General features: G+C 44.0%; 1 long non-coding RNA gene across 1 annotated transcript; it reads right to left on the bottom strand.

Moving 5' to 3' along the window:
* Positions 1 to 412: 412 nt before the first annotated feature.
* On the bottom strand, positions 413 to 5557 carry LOC142476401 (uncharacterized). The gene is made up of 4 exons (XR_012791650.1): positions 5460 to 5557; positions 4121 to 4231; positions 1510 to 1629; positions 413 to 489 (listed from the first exon to the last, which is right to left on the bottom strand). It is a non-coding gene; the product is annotated as an uncharacterized LOC142476401 (long non-coding RNA).
* Between the last annotated feature and the right edge of the window lie 6937 nt (positions 5558 to 12494).

The following is a 12494-nucleotide window of genomic DNA, read 5'->3' as shown; positions in this document are numbered from 1 at the left end:
TGACATCAGGGGAAGGAAGTGGCCCTGGGGTGTGTGTAGGTATGCCAGATGTCAGTGTATGCATAAGTAAGTATGCCTGTGTAGTGGGAGGTGTAGGGGCGTTAAGCTGGAGGACTTAAAACAGGCACAAAAGCACATAGATACCTCTGATTATACCGCACCAAATGCTGATAATATCATGCTGTAGCTGCACTTTACAGAAGATGATGCAGATGTCATCATTGGTTGGTGGGTTCATTAAATCAATCCATCATATCATAACCACACTGTGCATATGATGTACTGAATCAGTAACACCAGGAAGACATCTCCATGTTAGGAGTAGAGTTGAAGTTAACAGAATATGTCCAGCACTGTGGTGTGTAGCCCATAAATAATAATTGTGCACATTACCAGAACAACATACTGTCAACTGCAAGATCATTTTGCTGCTTGTAGCGTATGCTCATCCTGTACAGTGTTGTAGTAGATCCGTCTCTTCAGTGTTCACTGCAACAAAAGTAAGACATTGCATTAATATTACAGACGTTTGGGGGCTGAAATCTCACTTCGCTGCGGACAATTTCCCTTTGCATAAGATTCTTGTGATTATGTCAATGATGATCAATAACTGCATCATAACACAGCCGCTCTATACAGAAGATGTACTTGCTCTCAATGGTCATGGAGGTAATACGTCACACAATGTACAGATATAGCAAGGATTATTTCTCCCACTGGTGCATTATGGCATTATGATGGGAAATGTTGTGAGATTCTGCATTATCAGCATCACTGAATCTTTTGGAAATTAAGTGATATTCTATGTTTTAATGCAATATTATGGATGATCAGCCGGTAAAATAATAATAGCTTGCTGTATCTGTAGCCATGCTCTACCCATGATGTGCTGAACCAATGACTGCAGAGAGATTCAGAGTGGTAAACATGACTGGAACGCATCTCTGAATAATGGGCAGCAAAGCAGTGCAGAATAGGAGGTGAAAGTATTTAAAATGGAAGATCCTTAGCAGCTGTGTGGGGAGTAGACAGTACAGACTGACCAAGTAAATGGTAAAAGGAGTAACTTCAACATTACTTGGCTTTGTTCTCCACATTGAAGCTTTCCTCCTCTTTAAATCACTAATACTGATGCCATGTGTAACCTGTACTGAGAGTTATATAATCTACTGGCCTAGATGAAACCATATGATGCAAACAGGATCCATCCCACTCCAGATTCATAGAATTGAACCACCTCAACCTTTCATAACAATCACATAGAACTGCAGCAGTGCGCTACTGCACATGTTCTTGTTATGAATGGTAGTAGATGTGGTCCTTGGGTCTTTACTTCATACTGTAGCCACCCTCTACTCATGATGTATTGAATCAACGAAAACTTGCATGGTTCAGATCACAGGAAGGGGTAGAGTAGAGATGAAAATATTCAATGTGAAACCCGTAGCAGCCGGATTGTGTGGAGTCAATAAAACGACAAATACTAAATGGTAAATGAGAAATATACACATTGCTTATCTGTCTCTGTGTAGTAATTTTCCTTCTCTTCAACTGTCCTTCAAATTTTCTCTTTTGCAAGAAAAGGAACACATGGCTTCAATATTCACTTCTGTTCTGCAGTCATCCCTCCTGAAATAAAAGTTAAGCATTGCATTGTTATTATGATAATACATACAATAAACCTTGCTCCAAACCATTTGATGCAAAGCAAATCCACCTCCCACCCACAGCTGTGCTCCTTCTAGAGCATGCATGTCAAACTCCAGTCCTCGAGGGTCCCAAACAGGCCAGGTTTTCAGTAGGGATATCCTGAAAACCTGGCCTGTTTGCTGCCCTCGAGGACTGGAGTTTGACATCCTTGTTCTTGAGCTTCTACCACGCAAGTCATCCATGTGAGTGACACTGTACTGCAGTCCTGGTCTGCACACAATCTACTGAATCAATGACATCACACTGTAAAGGCAATCTACAAGATGTATTAGTTGTCCACACTTCCGAAATGTTACTTTTATGTCCAAATCACTTATTCCCATGACCTGATATTTGTATTTGTTATTTATAGGATTGTCACAAAGAGTTGATGAGGTCACCAAATGATAGTATGTAGAGAGAAAGAGAGATCTCAGAACAGAGCCCTGATGTATACCCACAGACAGATCAATAGAAGACGAAGACATGTTAGCAACAGAGATGGAGAATGTGTGACAGGAAAGTTATGATGAAAACCAGGATAGAACTGTGTTACGGATACCAAGAGAGAGTTTAGAATATGAAGGAGGAGAGTGATTGAGAGCATCAAACGCAGCAGATAGATCAAGTAGGATTAGTAGGGAAAAGTGACCTTGGGAATTTGCTTTAAGCACAGTCTGTAGAACGAGCTGTACGAAAGGCAGGTTGTAAAGGATCCAGGAGGGAATGTGATTTAAGAATGTTGACATTCTAGCAATTAGGAGACAAACAGCAGGAGGGATACAGGGCGGTAGTTAGTAAGGCACATAGGGTGTAGGTTGTTTCTGAGAAAAGGGTGACCACTACAGGCTTAAAGTAAGAGGGTAAAGAGCCAGAGAATAGGGAGGACTTGAAGATGTGGGTGAGAGTGGGGACTAAGAGATGCAGTAAGGTGTGAGGGGATACGATCTAGAGGGCATGTGGTAGAGGGAGAAGAGAAGATGATTAGCTTCCAGCTCTGTAAGAGAAGAAAAGGAGTCAAATGCAGAAGGAGAATTAGGTAGAAGGAGAGAAGGGGGAAGGGACAGAAGGAATCTCCTTGTGGGTGGCATCCACCTTGCCTCTGAAGTAGTCAAATGCTTGAGGAGAAGTGAAGGAAGGATGGCAAGTGTGAGAAGAAGGTTAGTGGAGGGAGTCAAATACAGGGGAAAAAAGACAGCGTAAATTAAATTTGTGTGTTGATGAATGTGGAAAAAAAAGTAGTGTGGTTTGGCCCCAGAGAGCAGCTTTATACAGGACTGGAGACATTTTTACTGTAGAAAAATCAAACATCAAGTGTGAGATTTCCTTCATAGGCATTAAGAACAGTGAGTGGAAGTGTGATGAACATGTTTGGGAATTTAGCCAAGGGTGTGGGTTAGAGGGACGTGTGTGTCAGAGCTTGAAGGGGCATATAGAGGATAGCATTGTAAGAGTTAATAAGATTGTCAGTTTAAGCAGAAAGAGAGAGAGAGAGCAGAGAGGTTAGAGTAGATGTCAGAGGAGAGTTTAATTAAGCAGAGGAAAATCAGTGGGACAGGTAAGATGGGGTGAGGGGAATGACTGATTGTGAATGATGAGAGCAGAAGAGGTCATGTACAACTAGAGCCTTGTTAGTCAGAGAACGGACATTCCAGAGGGCATAGGAGAAGGGAAGAGAAAAGTAAGGAAAGGAATGTGGATTACATTAGATAGGTTAACACTCTTAGCAGGGAGGCAGAGGCAGGGAGACCCGATGTGTATATGAGCAGGTTCAAGATTATAAGAGATATCCCACACATCAGCAAACATAGAAGGAGACACAGAGATAGGTGTAGAGAGAGACAGATAGGCGCAGAGAGAGAGGGGGCGCAGAGAGAGAGGGGGCGCAGAGAGAGAGGGGGCGCAGAGAGAGAGGGGGCGCAGAGAGAGAGGGGGCGCAGAGAGAGAGGGGGCGCAGAGAGAGAGGGGGCGCAGAGAGAGAGGGGGCGCAGAGAGAGAGGGGGCGCAGAGAGAGAGGGGGCGCAGAGAGAGAGGGGGCGCAGAGAGAGGGGGCGCAGAGAATAGGATGTACATGAGTGCTTTTCATTGAGCAGTGCAGAAATAGCTGCAATAGAGGTCTGTACAAATGGTGCAGTGTGTAGACACATGCAAAGGTAGGGGAAGGAAAGAGGAGAACATGTGGATAAAAGCAGGAGTGTGGAAGTTAGAGAAATTAGAAAAGTTTAACAGAAAAGTGAGGAAACAGCAAGCAGAGAGAACAAGAGAGAGGTTACATTGGGATGACGTTCTGTGGTAGAGAGAAAATGCTAGGAGAGAGCTTTCAAATATTAGAGGACATGACTTGAGGGAGCAAATGTATAAATCAAAACCTGAGGGGGAGGTATAGCACGAAAGCTTGCACAGCAGATTATAGTCTTAAAGTTGCGTGTACCTCTCAGGGCATTCAAGAAGGTAAATTCTCACAAGTGCAGAGTTCATGATGAAATGCTGAATCCAGTTCCCCTCCAATTTAATTTTAATATAACTTATCCATTCTTCATTACTGCAAAAAGCAAACAAAACAAAACCACATTGCATTACTATTTTCAAAATGGATTGAATGGCATATTCAACAGTGACTGTGTGATGCCAATATTCCCCACTCACTCGTAGTGAAGCACATATTGTACTAGTGTTGAAAGTAGGCCGGTAGAGTCAGGTACGCATTACTGAAAAAACAATAAGTGCGCGTCGTAAGTACCAGCTCCGCAACAGTGCGGGCATCACATTAGTGACGTGGATGAACATATATGGATAAGCCCATATTAAGGCATCACGTGACCAGAGCCGTCACTGACTGGGTATACGTAAAGACGCAGGGAGATGCAAGGAAAGGGAGGGAGAGAGACAGGGAGAAGATGTGAAACGGAGGAAGGCACGGATGGAGGGAGTTCTTCCGAGCTTCTGCGGGCCTCTCTCTTTCACTGGTGCATGCCGGGAGCTGGTCCCAACATCCACAAAGTGTGTGTGTATTATTGGTTGTATTTTATGGGGGTAGGAGGGTAGTGTGTATATTGTGTGTGTGGGAGTATTATATTGTGTGTAGAGGTGCAGAGGAGAGTACTAGATTGTGTATCTTGTGTAAGGGTGTTGTGTATATTGTGTTTGGAGCTATAATATTATTGGAGAGATTAGTATTGAGGAGGTATTATAGTGTGTATTGTGGGGAGTATTAGTGTGTGTATTGTTTGTGGGTGACAGATGCTGGGGTATGCAGCAATCCCTGCACTGAGGTCCGAGGCGGCTCTGCATCGCTCGCACGCACTGTGGATGACCAAGCATGTGCCCATGATAATCATGGCCTTAGAGGGATGAGTGTGTCAGAGCCTAGAAGGGGCATATAAATATATAATGGAGGAGGGAGGAGGGAGGAGGAGGAGATGATAGCATTGTAAAAGTTAACAAGATAGTTAGTTTAAGCAGAAAGTGAGGAGAGGTTAGAGATAAGGGTAGATGTCAGAGGAGAGAGTTCAATTAAGCTGAGGTATCGAGTAGGACAGGGGTGAGGGGAATGAGAAGTGGTGGATGATGAGAGCAGAATAGGTCATGTACAAATAGACCTTGTTAGTCAGAGAGCAGACATTCCAGAGGGCACGTGAGAAGTGAAGAGTAAAGTGAGACATGGAATGTGGATTACATTAGATGGGTTAATACGCTTAGCAGGGAGGTGGAGAGAGAGAGGCAAGAGGCAGAGAGTGGTGTAGGGGTTGAGGAAGAGATGTTGCATGTACCTTATCAGAACATTAAAGAACATCAATTCACACTGGTGCAGAGTTGATGATGATTCCAGTTCACCTCCAATTCAATTTTAACAGAACTTTTTCATTCTTCATTACTGCAAAAAAAAAAGTATAAAACATTGCATTACTATTTTCAAAATGGATTGAATTCCCCCAACAATAACTATGTGTTACCAATATATCCCTCTCAGTCCCACTGCAGCACATACTGTACCAGTGTGAAAGTAGGAAGGTAGGAAGGTACACAGTAACGGTAAAACAATACGTGCCGGTACTATGCACCATATGAATTATAAGGGGATGTAAATCTCCCAGTCTCTCTCCATATCCGCAACAGAGTGGGCTCCGGTCAGTGGCATGGATGCCCATGTATGGATATGCTCATATTTGGGCATCCCATGTCACTGACCGGAGCCGGCTCTGAGTATAGGGATATATGCGGAGACGCAGAGGTGCAAGGAAATGGGAGGAGGCACGGTGAGAAACAGGGAGAGACCACAGGAAGATAGAGGGCAACAACTTCCACAAGGTACATGTATGTGTATAATTGTTTGTATTTTGTGCAGAGGGGGTAATTTCAGATAAAATACAATTCTCCACCCTCTACGAAACAATTCCACTTTGTTCAGTAAGCCAGAAAGTCTTGGTCCCATGGGGACTGAATTTTAATGCAAATAAGGTCCTTAATACACAAGTAAAGAATATAGTTACTTATTCTCTACTGTAAGAAGTGCCACATTGCCCACTATTTGGGTCCTGTGCCCAGATTGTGACCATGCATGGCAGAGGTGAGATTCCACCAACACCAATTTGCTACACTCTCCAAGAGAGATAATTGTGGTCAGAGGTGGAACTAGGGGAGGGGGTGAGCAGGGTCACTGCCCAGGGAGTAACCTGACAGGGGGCACGGAAATCTCATTTAGTGCATATGGTGCGGCACTGCATTGATTGACCGGTCAATCTGCACTGCTGCCTGTCACAGTGACATCATGATCGGGCACTGTGATCAGCTATAGCACTGACCCAGGTGAGATAGTTCAGCACTTTACAAGGAGGGAACAGATGTTGTGGGTGACAGATGCTGGGGGTAGGCCAAGACTGTTGGCCAGAGTAACGTGGAGACTTACTGCACTCTGCATGCCCATCCTCTCCCTGACATCAGGGGAAGGAAGTGGCCCTGGGGTGTGTGTAGGTATGCCAGATGTCAGTGTATGCATAAGTAAGTATGTCTGTGTAGTGGGAGGTGTAGGGGCGTTAAGCTGGAGGACTTAAAACAGGCACACATCTCACTTCGCTGCGGACAATTTCCCTTTGCATAAGATTCTTGTGATTATGTCAATGATGATCAATAACTGCATCATAACACAGCCGCTCTATACAGAAGATGTACTTGCTATCAATGGTCATGGAGGTAATACGTCACACAATGTACAGATATAGCAAGGATTATTTCTTCCTCTGGTGCATTATGGCATTATGATGGGAAATGTTGTGAGATTCTGCATTATCAGCATCACTGAATCTTTTGGAAATTAAGTGATATTCTATGTTTTAATGCAATATTATGGATGATCAGCCGGTAAAATAATAAAAGCTTTCTGTATCTGTAGCCATGCTCTACCCATGATGTGCTGAATCAATGACTGCAGAGAGATTCAGAGTGGTAAACATGACTGGAACGCATGTCTAAATAATGGGCAGCAAAGCAGTGCAGAATAGGAGGTGAAAGTATTTAAAATGGAAGACCCTTAGCAGCTGTGTGGGGAGTAGACAGTACAGACTGACCAAGTAAATGGTAAAAGGAGTAACTTCAACATTACTTGGCTTTGTTCTCCACATTGAAGCTTTCCTCCTCTTTACATCACTAATACTGATGCCATGTGTAACCTGTACTGAGAGTTATATAATCTACTGGCCTAGATGAAACCATGTGATGCAAACATGGTCCATCCCACACCAGATTCATAGAATTGAACCACCTCAACCTTTCATAACAATCACATAGAACTGCAGCTGTGCGCTACTGCACATGTTCTTGTTATGAATGGTAGTAGATGTGGTCCTTGGGTCTTTACTTCATACTGTAGCCACACTCTACTCATGATGTATTGAATCAATGAAAACTTGCATGGTTCAGATCACAGGAAGGGGTAGAGTAGAGATGAAAATGTTCAATGTGAAACCCGTAGCAGCCGGATTGTGTGGAGTCAATAAAACGACAAATACTAAATGGTAAATGAGAAATATACACATTGCTTATCTGTCTCTGTGTAGTAATTTTCATTCTGTTCAACTGTCCTTCAAATTTTCTCTTTTGCAAGAAAAGGAACACATGGCTTCAATATTCACTTCTGTTCTGCAGTCATCCCTCCTGAAATAAAAGTTAAGCATTGCATTGTTATTATGATAATACATACAATAAACCTTGCTCCAAACCATTTGATGCAAAGCAAATCCACCTCCCACCCACAGCTGTGCTCCGTCTAGAGCATGCATGTCAAACTCCAGTCCTCGAGGGTCCCAAACAGGCCAGGTTTTCAGTAGGGATATCCTGGAAACCTGGCCTGTTTGCTGCCCTCGAGGACTGGAGTTTGACATCCTTGTTCTTGAGCTTCTACCACGCAAGTCATCCATGTGAGTGACACTGTACTGCAGTCCTGGTCTGCACACAATCTACTGAATCAATGACATCACACTGTAAAGGCAATCTACAAGATGTATTAGTTGTCCACACTTCCGAAATGTTACTTTTATGTCCAAATCACTTATTCCCATGACCTGATATTTGTATTTGTTATTTATAGGATTTTCACATGTATTACTACTGTGAAACGCTATATACATTAATAGTGCTATATAAATAAATACATACACATTTATATATAATAATAATAACAGCATGTTCTTTTAAAGCGCTGCTAGTTTTACGTAGCGCTATACAGAGACATTTTGCAGACACAAGTCCCTGCCCCATAGAGCTTACAATCTATGACATTGGTGCCTGAGGCACAGAGGATATGAAGTGACTTGCCCAAGGTCACACACACACAAATATATATACATAAATATATACATATATACACACACACACACACACACACACACACACACACACACACATATATATGAAAACTAACACAGAAAAAAAGAATCCCCTGAATAGCACTCTAACATACACAAATTGTATCAATAAAGGTTTATTAATCACATACACATAAATGGTTAAAATGAGGAGCAGTGGTGACCTACAAAGCTGTTATAAACTGAACCTTAAGGTGTGGGGAAAAATGCTACACTGCAGTAATAAGTACAAAGTATGTAAATAAAGTGTAGAGGCAAGAAATATATGGAAATGAGAACACTCAGACCGGCCGGTCAAGTACTACCTAAGTTGAAGCCCCCTGTGTGAAGTGCTTGTATGAAACTAGTGTATAACTAACAAGCAAGGAAATGAATAAGTTAATTATATAAGTTAGTAATATGATCCAAGCCTATAGATATGAAACACACAGATGAGCAAAAAATTGGCAGATATAACTAACAAGCCAAAATAGGTAGCAAAAGTACTTAGACCAGTCCTGAATGTACAGCAAAGTGTCCAGCAGAGTGATAGCAGATATCCACAGCTTAACTGTTCGTAGGTTCAGGGAGAGTGAGTCTCAGCACATGCTCCCAGGGTTGCTTGGAGCACAGACTGCAAGATTCAGCGGAGAGAAGGAGAAACAGCTGAGATCACCACCACATCCTAGATGAGACAGACAAGTCCTGACATGCATGTTTCACCACTTGCTTGTCCGGGGGCTTAACATATAGACAGTTGATAGATGTATTTGAAGTTGCATATTCTGTGCCGTGGATTAATCAGTATACTGAAAGCAACTGAAGATGGTACAGTAGCTGTGATAGGTTGGCCTCATAGCTCCTCCTTCAATGGAGGACTCGGCTCACGGAGCACTTAAATCCCTAAATGCCCACAGAAAAAAATAAGCATGCAGTACTTAAAGTGAAAGTAAAATGAGAAATGAAATAAAATAAACACACACATTGAAAAATCACTCACCCGACTGAGAGCGCCTTCTACAGAGCGCTGTACCACTGCTCAGCTAGCAGCTAAAACTGTCTCATTTTCCCACCATTGAAGTTTACACATGTCCACGCCCCACTCAAACAAGACGCTGTGTACGGAAGCTCGCAGGAGACAAACTAGTGAGAGAAGGTGTAGCTGCTAGCCACACTCCACGAGGTGCATTGTGGGAAATGTAGTTCTTTGCCTGCTAGCTTCTCTGACTGGTTACTGATCACGTGATGTCACTAGGGGCGGGATTAGTGTGTTGCAATGTAACGGCCCGGCTGTATGATTGTCACAGAAGGGGGGAGCCTGAGAATGTCACGGATTTAATTACACATGTAATGATGTAATAACACAGCCATGAACTAAGCCAGTATACATATGGTCATGTGATATTTATAATGCATTTATTAACATTATTGTGTGGATTTGGGCTGAATTAAACTTGTATGGGATTGTCACTTTAATATCACAGTACCACTACTGTTTTAACACTTATAATGACCTCCTGATTACAGATTATTAGGGACAGACTTAAAAAGGCCTGTGTAAATATTTATTATAGAGTGGCCTCTTTACTTTATAATATCAGGGAGTATCAGACAGGCCTGTGTTTATTTTTAATATACATTAGGGTGACCTGACTCCAGATTATTGGCCTTTCCCTCTGACAAATGCATATTTTCCTATACTGTGTTAATTTTGTTAGAACAAAATAAATATTCATGCGCTAAATGACAGTACCAGTGTGAGTCCCAATAAGAAGTAGTGAGGTAAAAAACCATGGTACCAGCAACATATGTAACTGATGGGGAGGGTGCTAAAATATATGGAGTGTGGCGTCCTGATTGCTAAATGAGGTGTATTATATCATAAGTGCATATAACAATATCCCTCATAGCAATCTATTAAGAACCAACAAGAACTAGGTAGCACAATAATCAGTGCTGCAGTTATAGCCTAATAATAAGTATATATATATATATATATATATATATATATATATATATATATATATATACAGTGTTCGACAAACCTATACATTTGCTCGCCCCGGGCGAGTGGATTTAACCCCCGGGCGAGTAAATATTGGCCCAAGCAGCACACGTTTGGTACTAGGTGGCGAGTAGATTTTTTTGTGTGGCGAGTAGATTTTTTGGTGATTTGTCAACCACTGTATATATATATATATATATATATATATACTGCTGCGGCCAAGTTTATTCGAGCATTTGCCCGTTCTTGGCCGCAGCAGTAGCCTGGCGCGCGCCCGAGAGTGACGGGCGCGCGCCGAAGCAGCGGAAGAGCGCCCTCCGATCGGGGCGCTCTCCCTACCGCTGCCGGGTCCGCCGGGTCCCCCGGAACCCCCTGCCGCTGTCCCGCGATCGCGGGACACCAGGGCTCCCTCGGGGAGCCCCTGGACGCGAGTGCAGGGGGCGCACGCTCCCGAAGACACGTGACCGCGCGTCTATGACGCGCGGCACGCCGAGGGGCGGCCACTAGCAAGCCGGGAAATCTCCCGGCTTGCGGTACCGGCCACACTCGAATAAAGTGTGTCGGTACTATATATATATATATATATATATATATATATATATATATATATATATATATATATATGTAACCCATATTCCCCCACCCAATCGCAGATAGGGTGCATGTGAGGGGAGCTATATGTATTACCCAGTGTGGTGCTTTACCTGTGAGGCTCACAGGAGGCCTGAGCCTCCGCCAATGAGAACCTGGGGTGTATCCTCCTGAACAATACTATATGGTGCAGCGCCTCCACCTGTGATGGCTCCAAGCAGAGCGGGAGTTGTTCCTCACAGGACAATAATATAATATCACGCACACAGCATATAAAAGAACAGTGACTTTTCTAACAGTAACATAACTATGCATGTCATACATTAAGTGTCTCTCTTCTAGGAGACACAGTAACTCACGTGTCTCGCAGGATGCAACCCCTCACCGTGTACCCACACCATGTCCAACTCCCCACACCACAACCCCACCCCCAAAGTAAGGTATGTGTGTGTGTGACTGCACAGCCACTATGTACTGATTTATAGTTGGTGCACTTATGGATGTTACCTGCCGAGCGCTCCAGCGCTAGGACCTGCAAACAGACTTCGCAAAGGATCCGACGGTGAAGATACGTCAGGGTTACCTTCCAGGGCGATCCCACCCGGTTGGTTGCTGCTGTGCTTGAAGAGGTCTGATCCTAAACCTCTGTAATGGTGCTGCGACAGTCTCTGCTTCCTTCACTTCTCTCTCTCTCTAAAGTGACAGGTTCCTGTACTAGGGCCTGTCCCTGTGACCACCCACCCTCACTAGTGGGAAGTCAGGGCCTCAACTCTAGCCTGGGGATTTCTGGCCTAGGGCAGAATCTCGCAGCTCTCTGCCCACCTTCTTTCCCCCTTTGTCCCCTAAGTCTCACTCACTCACGTGCTTCCCAGTCTGCTTCCTGACTGCACAAAACAATGTATCAAATTCCCTGCTGCAGAGAATCTGCAAGTCTCAGTGGCTGGTTGGTTGCAGGTGACAGGGAACATAGGGCATTCACCAGAGGCTGCTGGGGGATGTAGTCCACTCAGAACCTCTTTCCTATGGGGACTGTGTGCGCGGTCTCTACTGCACCTGTGCAAAGCTGTAGTGGCCACCGCTACACATAACTGCACCTGCGCAACCTACCAGATCTCCTGTACACTTGTAATGGCCACCACTACCCTTGCCAACCTCTGCGTATTGCGCGAACCTCGCACCAAACACAACATGGCCGCTGTGGCTATCTGCGCATGCTCGAGCATCAGGGCCCCCGACGGCGCCGGCACAGATAGCGGCGCCAACTGGGAAAAGTCGCCATCCCCTTCCCCCACTGCCACAGGGGTAAGGCAAGGGGCAAAGGAACATCAGGGAAGCCGGGAGTGGCCCCCTTACATATATATATATATATA

Source organism: Ascaphus truei, unplaced genomic scaffold, assembly GCF_040206685.1.
Source record: "Ascaphus truei isolate aAscTru1 unplaced genomic scaffold, aAscTru1.hap1 HAP1_SCAFFOLD_1577, whole genome shotgun sequence".
Lineage (NCBI taxonomy): Eukaryota > Metazoa > Chordata > Amphibia > Anura > Ascaphidae > Ascaphus > Ascaphus truei.
This window is presented reverse-complemented; position numbering and strand designations above follow the sequence as displayed.